Here is a 12,589-nt window from a genome sequence, read left to right on the forward strand (position 1 = left end):
GCATGAATCTTTTTAATTCTTTTCTAATTACCTTGTTTGACTCCTTCATTCTGTAGTAGAATGCTCTTTAACTTCCAAGTGTTTGAATTCCTTCCAAATTTCCTTTTGTGATTGAGTTCAAGTTTCAAAGCATTGTGATCTGAAAATTTCCAGGGAATAATCCCGATCTTTTGATATTGATTGAGACCTGATTTGTGACACAGTATGTGGTCTACTCTGGAGAAAGTTCCATATGCATTTGAGGAGAATGTATATTCTGTTGCATTGGGATAGAATGTTTTGTGTATATCTATGAAGTCCATTTGGTCCAGTGTGTCATTCAAAGCCTTTATTTCTTTGTTGATTTTCTCCTTAGATGATCTCTCTATTGCTGTGAGTGAGGGTTTGAAGTTCCCTACTACTAATGTGTTATTATTATATGTATTTCTTTACTTTGGTTATTAATTGGCTGCTCCCAAATTAGGAGCATAAATATTTACAATTGTTATATCTTTTTGTTGTATAGACCCTTTAAGTATGATATAGCACCGCTTTTCATCTCTTTGTACAGTCTTTGGTTTAAAATCTAATTTATCGGGCAGCCCCAGTGGTACAGCGATTTAGTGCTGCCTGCAGCCTAGGGTGTGATCCTGGAGACGCGGGATCGAGTCCCATGTCAGGCTTCCTGCGTGGAGCCTGCTTCTCCCTCTGCCTGTGTCTCTGCCTCTCTCTCTCTCTCTCTCTGAATAAATAAATAAATCTTAAAAATAAGTAAATAAAATCTAATTTATCTGATATGACGATTGATATCCCAGCTTTCCTTTGAGGTCCATTTGCATGGTAAATGGTTCTTCACCCCCTCATTATCAGTCTACAGATACATTTAGGTCTAAAATGAGTCTCTCTTAGAGAATTTATGAGTGGTCTTGCTTTTTAAATCTAATCTGGATACCCTGTATCTTTTAACTGGAGCATGTAGCCCATTCATGTTTAGAGTAACTATTGAAAGATATGAATTTAGTGCCATTGTATTACCTGTACAATCCCTGTTTCTGTGGATTATCTCTGTTTCTTTCTGGTCTGTGTTACTCTTGGTCTCTCTTCGCTTACAGAATCCCCCTTAATATTACTTTCAGGGCTGGCTTTGTGGTCACATATTCTTTCAGTTTCTGTCTGTCTTAGAAGCTCTCCATCTCTCCTTCCATTCTGAGTGACAGCCTTGCTGGATTCAGTATTCTTGGCTGCATGTTTTTCTCATTTGGTATACTGAATATATCATGCCAGCCCGTTCTGGCCTGCCAGGTCTCTGTGGAGAAGTCTGTTGTCAATCTGATATTTCTCCCTCTGTATGTTAGGAATCTCTTTCTGGACCTGCTTTTAGGATTTTCTCTTTATCTCTGAAATTTGCAAGCTTCATTTTTCTATGTCAGGATATTGATCTATTTTTATTGATTTTAGGAGGGGTCCTCTCTACCTTTTGGATATGAATGCCTGTTTCCTTCCCCAGATTAGGAAAGTTCTCAGTTATGATGGCCTCAAATATATCCCCTGCCTCCCCCGCATTCCCACTCTCTGTGCCTTCAGGAATTCCAATAATTCAGATCTTTGTTTTTTTAAATAGCATTATTTATCTCCCTGAGGAGCCTCTCCTCATGGGCTATTAGTTGTTTTTCTCTCTTTTCCTCAGCTTTCTTTCTTCCATCAACTTGTCTTCTATGTCACTTTTTCTCTCTTCTGCCTTATTTACCCTAGCTGTTAGAGCATCCAGTTTATTTTTTTAATAAATTTATTTTTTATTGGTGGAGCATCCAGTTTAGACTGCATCTCAGAGTATTTTAAATTTTGGCCTGATTAGATCTCATTTCTGCAGTAAGAGAATCTCTAGAATCTTTTATGCTTTTTTTTTTTTAATTTTTTAAAAAATTTTTATTTATTTATGATAGTCACACACAGAGAGAGAGAGAGAGAGAGAGAGGCAGAGACACAGGCAGAGGGAGAAGCAGGCTCCATGCACCGGGAGCCCGACGTGGTATTCGATCCCGGGTCTCCAGGATTGCGCCCTGGGCCAAAGGCAGGCACCAAACTGCTGCGCCACCCAGGGATCCCTCTTTTATGCTTTTTTGAAGTCCAGCTAGTCACTTTATAATTGTTATCCTGAATTCCATCTGACATTTTACTTAAATTCATATCCATTAGATCTGTGGCAGAAAATATTCCCTCTTGTTCTTTCTTTTGTTGTGAATTCCTCCTTCTAGTCATTTTTTCCAGTGAAGAATGACTGTATGAGTCAACAGAACTAAAATTTTAAACAACGACCCAAGCAAAATACACACTAGACAAATCTGAAGAGGTTAGCAACCAGGAAAGAAAAGAAAAAAGACAAAGAAAAAAACACAGACACACAACAACAACAACAACAACAACAAAGAAATAAAAGAAATAAAATGGGAGGAGAGAATATAACCTCAGAGTGGACAAAACAGGGTGATCCACTTGGTCCTGAGTGTATTTTGGTCTATATGTTAGAAGATACTAAATTCTAAAGTTATAAAGAAAGCAAATATATATATATATATATATATATATACACATATATATGTATACATATATATACAAAAATAAAATTGAAGGGTGAAAGGAAGCCAAAAATGAAAAACACATCTATAACATGTAATTGTAAAATATGAAAGTTAAAAAAAGATTTAAAAAGAAAAAGTAGATTAAAAAAACTAGTTGAAATGGGAAAAAAGGAAAAAAAAAAGGAAAATTTTGAACTGAAAGACCAGCAAATCATAAGAAAAAACCTTGAGTTCTTTCTATATATTATTTTACCCTCCCACTGGAGTATTCCAGTCCTGGTTGGTCAGTAAACTTGCTGTTCCCGTGTTCTTCCAGCCAGTCTTCTGGAGGAGGTCTGCTGTGCTGGTTCTCAGGTGTCTGTGCCTGGGCAGAGTTGTCCGCCCCATGCCAGGGGACTGGGCTCAGTATAAGCTGTTTGCTGTGTGTGGCTTTTGTTCCCTGAAGGCTTTCCACACCACTTCAGAGGGTGGAAATAAAAATAACTGGCCCCCATCTCCAACCCCAGAGCTGAAAGATCATGGTGTATGCCAAACTCTACAGACTGCTATGGTGCCCACCCACTCACATCCTCCAGGGGGAAGATGGAGGGACACTGATTTGTGTGATTTGCAGGGCTCTGGCAGGGAGAGCTTCCCCCACTAATGCATGCAACTGCAAGCCCCCTCCTAGAGGAAGAGGGTGACCCTGTTTCTGTCCATTGCAGGAGTGTTCACAGAGTGTTCATCTGGTTGAGTGTGCACCTGCTCTGCCTTTCCTGGAGGAAGACTGTGTTGCTGTGTTCCCATCCTTTTCAGGGGCCCAACACCCAGAGCAGTCACCCAATCCAGCCTTGGTTTGTTGTTTAGGGCAAAACAAGCTGAGGGTCCCCTCCCTGGCCCAGTCATTTAAAGCCATTTCCCTGCAGCAATGCTTGGAATTCCTGCCAGCTGAGACACCCCTGTTCTTTCTGCACTTCCAGGGATATTGATACCCCACTGTCCCACCTTTAATTCTGCCCCCACTTCACCACTGAGTATCTTTCAGGCAGGGAAGTCTCTCACAGGAGCAGATTCTAAAGTGTTGTGCCCAAGATTGCAAATCCAAGAAACCACCAAGGAGCCGACGCCGATGCAAATACATGAGGGTTTATTTACAAGCTCGAGCTTGGGTCCAAGTATACTCCATACAGCAGAGCAGGGACTTGAACCCCGAAGTGGGTTATAACTGGATTTTTTATGGGCTGGTCTAGGGGATCTTCAGAAGGGGTGGAGGAATTTTTTCCATTCCAATATGGGGAAAAGGGTGGGGGAGTTTCTTAAGATCTGATACGGGATTCTCTGCCGAGGGCATTCTGAGCTTTATTGTCTTTCCGATATGGGATTCTCTGCCTAGGACAATCTGCAGTTTTTCCTGTAAAGTTCAGCTCTTATTCCCAGGGACTTAAGATGGCTGTGTACTTGTGCTAATGCTAAACTTGAGGTGGAATGGTCTTAATTTTTCTCGGTCTCCACATAAAGGACCCAATTTTGAGCTCCAGGGCCCTATCACTTTCCAGTACCAGCTTACAGGGGCCCCTCCACACCCCACACCATTTATCTTCCAGTATGGCCCCTCTGTTTCTCTTTTCCACACTCCTACCTTGCAAAAAATGGTCACTGGTCACTTTTCTATTTGTATTGTTCCAGTCATTCTTTCCTTACATCTCAGGTTGAATTCATAGGTGTTCAGTATGATTTGAAAGTTATCTAGCTAAATAAGGGGACGATATGAAAGGAGGATCCCTACTCTTTTGCCATCTTGCCTCTTCCAATTAATTTAATTTAAATAAAATTTTAAAAAATGAATCTTCCAAACCAGGAAAAAAAAATACATTGGCTATTTGGGATCTTCTGTGGTCCCATACAAATTTTAGGATTATTTGTTTGCCTTCTGTGAAAAGTACTATTTGTATTTTGATTTGGATTGTGTTAAATCTGTAGATTGCTTTGGGTAGTATGGACATTTTAACAATATTAATCCTTCTGATCCATAAGCAGGGCATATCTTTCCATTTGTTTCATTTTCAGTTTCTTTCATCAGTGTTTTATTGTCTTCAGAGTATAGGTCTTTTACCTCCTTGGTTAAATGCATTCTTAGACACTTTATTCTTTTTGGTGCAGTTGTTAATGGGATTGTTTTCTCAATTTCTCTTTCTTCTACTTTGTTACTGGTGTATAGAAGTGCAACTGATTTCTATATATTAATTTTGTATCCTGCAACTTGTATCAAATTCATTTACAATTTCAGGTTATTTTCAGAGTTAGTTGTAAAGATGTACTGTTGCCTCAGTATGTCCATGGGATGAGGTGAGCTCAGAATCTTCCTCTTGTGCCTTATCCCTCTCTCTGATCTGACCTGGAAGGGATTTGTATGAGTATGGAGAGCCAGGAATGGCAAATGGATTCAAATCATAAACTTGGGAGTAATCTGAATCTCATTCTCTTTGTAAAATTGTGTTAAGAACACTAAACATGAGCTCTACCTCTGAACAAATTTAAGTGTATAATACAGTATTGTTAATTGTAGGCACTGTGGAGCAACAGATCTCTAGAACTTACTCAGTTTAGATAAGCAACACTTTATTTAAACAATTCTCTAGTCCCTCTCTACCTAGCTCCTAGCAACCACCATTCAACTTTCTGCTTCTGTAGGTTTGACTATTTTAGATATCTCATATAAATGAACTCAAGCAGTATTTGTCTTTCTGTGACTGATTTATTTCACTTAGCATAATATTCTTCAGATTCATCCATGTTGTTGCATATGGCAGGATTTCATTTTTGTCCTAAGGCCAAATAATATTCCATTATCTCTATATACCACATTTTTAACCCATTCATTTGTTGATGGATATTTAAGTTGTTTCTATAGCTTGGCTATTGTGAATAATGCTGCCATGGACATGGGAGTATAAATATTTCTTCAGATATTTATATATCAGCTGTATCTCCTGATTTCAATTGTTTGGATATATACACAGAAGCAAGATTGCTGGATCATATGGTAATTTTTAATTTTTTGAGAAACCTTCATACTATTTTCCATAGTAAGTGCACTATTTTCCATTCCTATCAACAATGTGCAAAGGTACCTATTTCTCCCCAAGCTCTCCAATATTTATTATTTTTTGTATTTTTGATAATATCTATCCTAACAGGTATGAGGCAAATGTGATTTTGATTCACATTTCCCTAATGATTAGTGATGTTGAGCACTTTTCTTTTGTGAAATATCTCTTTAAGTCCTTTATTTTAAAATTCAGTTTGTTTGTATTTTTGCTATTGAGTTGTAGGAATGGAGTAATCTAGTTCTGAATGGTAGTTAAAATGGAGTTCCTTAATGAAATCCCCAGGGAGTACAAAAGAAAGAAGAGCCAAGGGCAGTATCCAAGAGGCACTCACATTTAAAAGAAAGACTAAAGGGGGAAATCCGGTGAAGGAAAGTGAGGCATTTCCTCTAATAGGGTAAACTATTTTAATTTGAAATCCAGCAGGGAGACAGTATCAGACTGAAGGAGCTTATTTAAAATGATTTCTTTCAATATTTTTTTTAAATTTTTATTTATTTATGATAGTCACACACACAGAGAGAGAGAGAGAGAGAGAGAGCGAGGCAGAGACATAGGCAGAGGGAGAAGCAGGCTCCATGCACCGGGAGCCCGACATGGGATTCGATCCCGGGTCTCCGGGATCGCGCCCTGGGCCACAGGCAGGCGCCAAACCGCTGCGCCACCCAGGGATCCCAATTTCTTTCAATATTTAATATATATGTTCATACCTTGCAGGCTGTAAAGTATTTCTCATTTTCCTAATTCTAAGGTAAAATGTAATTTTAATTTAATGTAGGTTTAACTGTTTGGTTTGTGAAGGGTCTTTCATGTTCTGTCTCTTAAGAAAGTCTTTAATTACTTCTAGATTGAGAGCCTACCTAGAAAAATTATGATTTCTTCCCTTGCTCCTGAATCTGTATTTAATAACTGAATGTCTGCGAATAGTACCAGGCAATGCAGTAATTATGCAATTACTAAAAGTCATTGTTGTTATAAATATATTTCATTTAGATGCAAACTTTTCTTGCTATATTATAGACACTTCATAAATACACTGATCCGTGTTAGAAATTGGTACAGATTTGTCATATATTGATACCAATAGTTTAGAAGTAGCCTAAAAATATTATTTTGTCATTTGCTTCCCAGATGACAATAATTTCAGGCATGTGTTAGGCACTTGATCTAGTTCTGCTCCAATCTCTGTTTCAAAATTGTGTCTATGCAACATAATTCGCTACAGGATAGATGTGTTTATTTTCTGGATAAAACAGAGCACTGGGCCTTGCCTTAAAAGACCTGAAGTTAAAATTCTCCTTCTTCTGTTTCTCAGATGTTATACTGGGAAAGCCAGTGAAGTGTATTTCAACAAATTCTTTGCTAAATTTCTAGTCTTACCAAGTACTGAAAAACAAAGCTAAATAAAATATAATCTTAGAGAAAGACAGACATACATAGAACATTTCAAAATAATTGTGAGAGGTATGTGCAGAGCCTAGGAGTTTGACAGAGATCTTTCTCTTTCAGCTTGAGGAATAAAGGGTCGGCAGCTATTTCTAGAGATGTCTGGGATGATTCTTTTTATTTTATTTTTTTACTTTAAAATTTAAAAAATCAATTAACACATAATGTATTATTAGTTGTAGAAGTAGAGGTCATTATTTTATTGGCCTTCTATAATACCCAGTGCTCATTACGTCACATGCCATCCTTAATCACACAGTTACCCCATCTGCCCACTTCCCTCCCCTCCAGGGACCCTCAGTTTGTTTCCTATGATTAAGAGTTTCTTATGATTTGTCCCCCTCTCTGATTTCATCTTTTTAAAATTTTTTCCTCTTTTCTTCTATGATCGTCTGTTTCTTTCTTTTTTCTTTTTTTCCTAAAATTTTATTTATTTACTTATGATAGACACACAGAGAGAGAGGCAGAGACGCAGGAGGAGGGAGAAGCAGGCTCCAGGGCGGGAGCCTGATGCGGGACTCGATCCCAGGACTCCAGGATCACGCCCTGGGCCAAAGGCAGGCACCAAACTGATGAGCCTCCCAGAGATTCTCCTCTCTGTTTTGTTGCTTATTAAATTCCACATATGAGTGAGATCGTATTGTAATTGTCTTTCTCTGATTGACTTATTTCACTTAGCATAATATCCTCTAGTTTTATCCATGTCGTTACAAATGGCAAGATTTGATTTTTTTTTTTGAGGGCTGAGTAGTAGTCCATACCACATCTTCTTTATCCATTCATCTGTTGATGGACATCTGGGCTCTTTCCATAGCTTGGCTATTGTGGACGTTGTTACTATAAACATTGGGGTGCAGGTACCCGTTTGGATCATGACATTTGTATCTTTGGGGTAAATCCCTAGTAGTACAATTGCCGGGTCATAGGGTAGCTCTATTTTCAACTTCTAAGGAACCTCCATACTGTTTTCTAGAGTGGCTGTACCAGCTTACATTCGTCTGGGGTGATTCTTAAGAGGTAAACATGTGTGGCAGTTTTGGGGGATGGGGAAAAGTTGTTGACTGAAAGGTCATAAGGTGGTTACTCAGCCACAGAGAGTATAAAGGCAGTGCTAAATGAACAACAGGGTAGGCTTGGGGAACTCTGGGCATTTTGTATTACTTGAAAGTAAAATATGAGATGTGGAGTCAGCTACAGAGGACTTCATAGGCCAAATGAAGTGTTGGGCTTCGGAATGCACTTGAAGGGACTGGTTAAAGTATGTTGAGAATAGCCGTCACAGTCAGATTTGCGCTGGTGGCAGTGTGGAGGGTGCTTTTGAAAGAAACAAATCGAGGCATTTTTAAATGCTTCAGTGAAGCATGATAAAGGCTTGAATTTGGGAGATACTTGAGTCAGGGAAAGGAAGAGCATAAGAAAGAGTAAGGAGGTACCTATTTATGACAGTGCTTGCTGAGCTAGAAAAAGCACAGCTTGAAGAGTGAGAAAGACCTGCACTTGAACCTACCTTCATCATTTAAGGATTTGAGCCCTTGGCAAATATTTCCTGACTTTCTGTATTTATGAAAGTGAGGGTGACACTGCCTTGTCTTATCATGGAGATTAGATATAACCTAAGGCACCAGAAGTCATGCTTAAATGTAGAATGTCAGTAAATGATTACTAGTATTACTATTTACTTGATGTCACTTAACATCTCTAAAACTCAGACTTCTACAAAATTGTAGGTTTGTTATGATGTTACAATGAAGCAGTGTTTGTTGATGATGAATAACCTTTAGATAAACAGTGTTTTCAGAAAAAAAAGTGTTTTCCCTACTTGAAAGAAAAATAGCTTTGGGCCTCATTTTTAAAAAAGACTGTTCTTATAAACAGTGCAGTTTATTGTTTTACTGAATGAAAGCAAATAAGTGAGAATATTGTCCACTGACATGCTAATAATGAGCATCTTTGAGATTTAGCTCTATGGAGTTTTACATTATAGTGGTTAAGAATATGAGAACTGAGGGGTCAGACAGATGGCTTATTGTATGTATCTGATTAAGTTAACTTATCTCTTTATGCCTCAATTTCTTGATTACTAAGTGGTTAAGTGGCTAAACTTCCTAAGATATTTGTGAGGATTAAATTAGAAGTTACATATGTAAACTTCTCTGCTGTATGTTTGGGTACCAGTCCTTGGGTTGCCAAGGATTTACTAAATAGGGACCAATTTTTTTGCAGCACAATGTTTGAAAGAGTGACTTTATAGGCACTAACTTCTTTAATGAAAAAAAAAGAAAAGAAAAGAAAAGAAAAGAAAAACAACTTCCAAAGATGGGCATTACTTTTATGCCCCATTTGCAGACTTAGGAATGTAGACTGAGAGGTGGGATTTCATTTTTCAAAATCACATAGCAAGGAAGCTATCTATAGAGCTGAGAATAGAATAGTTCCTTATATTCAGTGTTGCATTTCCTGAATCTGATGTATACTCCTACTAGGGCCTATGCTTGTGTCTCTCTCCCCTCACCCCAACCCAGCCATGTCTTCCTCATCCCCAGGGTTGTAGGACAGTGTCTGCTTAAGCACAATGCAATCAAGAGCTTTAACAGACTGTCATTTTATGCAAGAGCTGGATGCTGCTCTCCATTGTACTGAGCTCTGGATGGTTTAGTCTGCGGAGGGTTTCAGCTCTAGTTTGGCTCCCCTTCCCATGAATAAGTGGCACTCTCTGACAATTCCTTACCTCCTATTTGTACCAGGACCTGCCCAACTGAGGTGTATATTTCTGGGGTGAAGGAATTTTAGTGATGTCCTCTAAGGGTCTTATGTTCCCCCCTTCCACCAACCAAAACAGCCTCAGCCTATTTCATATGAGCTCATAGGCTGTAGACTTAATTATCACATGAGGAAGGTCATGGGTTTCTTATTGCTGATGGACAGTGTGCAAGCCCTTTTCAAACCAAGCCATAGACAGATATCTTTATTATAAATGATAATAATAATATCAATAAACAGGGTGGAAGGTAAGAGCTGGAAGTATCTCATTTGTGAATAGACATGCTCATGAATGGAAAGGCTTTATTAAAAAAAAAAAAGAAAGGCTCTGTTTCTCATGTGTCAATTCTACATGCCTCTACAGATAAGGACAAGTAGAGAAAATCATGAAATTTGATTTGCTTTACTTTTTTTTATTTAAGGATTTATTTATTTATTTATTTATTTATTTATTTGAGAGAGGGACAAGGAGAGAAAATCTGAAGCTGACTTTGCACTGACTACAGAGCTGGACATGGGGCTAAATCTCATGATCTCATGACCACGAGATCATGACCTGAGCCAAAGCCAAGACTGAGACACTTAGCCAGCTGAGCCACCCAGGAGCCCCTTGATTTGCTTTTCAAATAAATATATGTTTATCCAGCTCACATTCAAAAGAAATGTGTGGGAAATATCAGAAAGAGAGACAGAACATAAAGACTCCTAACTCTGGGAAACGAACTAGGGGTGGTGGAAGGAGAGGAGGGCGGGGGGTGGGGGTGAATGGGTGACGGGCACTGAGGGGGGCACTTGACAGGATGAGCACTGGGTGTTATTCTGTATGTTGGGAAACTGAACACCAATAAAAAATTAATTTATTGAAAACAACAACAACAACAACAACAACAAAAAAGTAATCCTTGGGCAGCCCGGGTGGCTCAGCGGTTTGGTGCTGCCTTCAGCCCAGGGCATGATCCTGGAGACCCAGGGTGGAGTCCCATGTTGGGCTCTCTGCATGGAGCCTCCTCCTTCTGCCTGTGTCTCTGCCTCTCTCTCTCTCTCTCTCTCTCTCTCTCACTGTGTCTCTCGTGAATAAATAAATAAAATCTTTAACAACAAAACAGGGGATCCCTGGGTGGCTCAGGGTTTAATGCCTGCCTTCAGCCCAGGGCATGATCCTAGAGTCCCGGGATTGAGTCCCATGTCGCGCTCCCTGCATGGAGCCTGCTTCTCCCTCTGCCTGTGTCTCTTCTTCTCTCTCTCTCTCTGTATCTCTCATAAATAAATAAATAAATAAATAAATAAATAAATAAATAAATAAATAAAATCTCTAAAACAAAATAAAAAACAAAAGTAAGTGTTGGGAAAGCTACTGAGGATTTCAATGAAATAGAAGTAACAATTTCCTGATCTTAACTTCTCAAATGCTTTTTGAACTCCTTCTCATATTCCCGTGATTACATAAAAAGCCTTATAGTCTGGACTTCCCCTGCTTCCCCCTCTGGCCACCTCCTCTGGCTACCTTCTCTGGCCCTCTCAAGCTGCACGGTCTCTCCCACACAGGACTGTCCCGGTGGGGATATGGCTCGTGGACAGCAGAAGATTCAGTCTCAGCAGAAAAATGCCAAAAAGCAAGCTGGACAAAGGATGAAACAAGGATATGACTAAAAGGCTGCTGCCAAAGCTGCCTTAATATATAGCTACACTGTTTGTAGGACACAAATGCCAGCCTCGAAGACCTTCAAGCAGCACATTGAAAGCAAGCATCCTAAGACTCCACTTCCTCCAGAATTGGCTGATGTTCAGGCATAAAGTTGTTTACAGGTGAATTCATGACACCTTTGACTTTTTTTTAAGATTTTATTTATTTATTCATGACAGACACAGAGAGATCGAGAGGCAGAGACAGAGGCAGAGGGAAAAGCAGGGACTTGATTCCCAGTCTCCAGGATCCTGTCCTGGGCTGAAGGCAGGTGCTAACCTGCTGAGCCACTGGGGCTGCCCACCTTTGACTCTTCTACTGTCTCAGACCTTAGGTAACAAACCTGCAGCTGCTTTTCTAACAAGCTGTTGATCAGCAAAAATAAAGGGGCTACGTAAACACTCATTTTTATGCTGTTCCCTTTTGAGCTTCATGCAAAGACAATTCTGTGAAAGTGTACAGTTGATTCTGATTTGGAAATCTGAAAATGTTATAAAAAATCCTTGTTATAAAAAATTTTTTACAATTGTAATTATATTGATGTTCATATTGTGTAAAATAACTCATTTAATAAAGTAATACTTTGATTTTACAAAAAAAAAAAGCCTTATACTCTGAAGTTTCTTAGGCTTGGGGGACTCTACACTTTAAGTGAATCACCATCATGATTTACATAGCAATAATTGCCATTATGGTTTTATTTACTTTTCCCTGTTCATTTTTGTGAGGATACATTGGTGAAACTACAGATACGTATCCCTAATTGAAAAAGAAAAGTTAAATTGATCTTGAAAAAAATTGCTCTGTGTATCTATTTCTGTCTTCACTTGTGGTGCCAAAGAGGTAGGTTATAAGGCACAGATGCCCTGGGTGGTGTTCTTTATAGAAGTTATCCATGCATTGGGTTTAAAGGGAAGTAGCTTTGAACTTCTTTAAATCCAGCCGGAACTACACTAACTCATGAATAAACAATATCATGTGTTTGGGAAAAATATCAGCTATCATATCCATATGTGTTTTTCTGAAGGCTTTTATGTAGTGGTTTTGATTCTTAT

At 38.9% G+C, this 12,589-nt stretch overlaps 1 pseudogene; it reads left to right on the top strand.

Annotated features, from left to right (window-relative positions):
• Positions 1 to 11,939, top strand: part of LOC112671726 (zinc finger protein 706-like) — an 80,643-nt pseudogene extending 68,704 nt beyond the window's left edge.
• The last annotated feature ends 650 nt before the right edge of the window (positions 11,940 to 12,589 follow it).

This window comes from Canis lupus, chromosome 32 (assembly GCF_003254725.2).
Source record: "Canis lupus dingo isolate Sandy chromosome 32, ASM325472v2, whole genome shotgun sequence".
NCBI classification, from domain to species: Eukaryota; Metazoa; Chordata; class Mammalia; order Carnivora; family Canidae; genus Canis; species Canis lupus.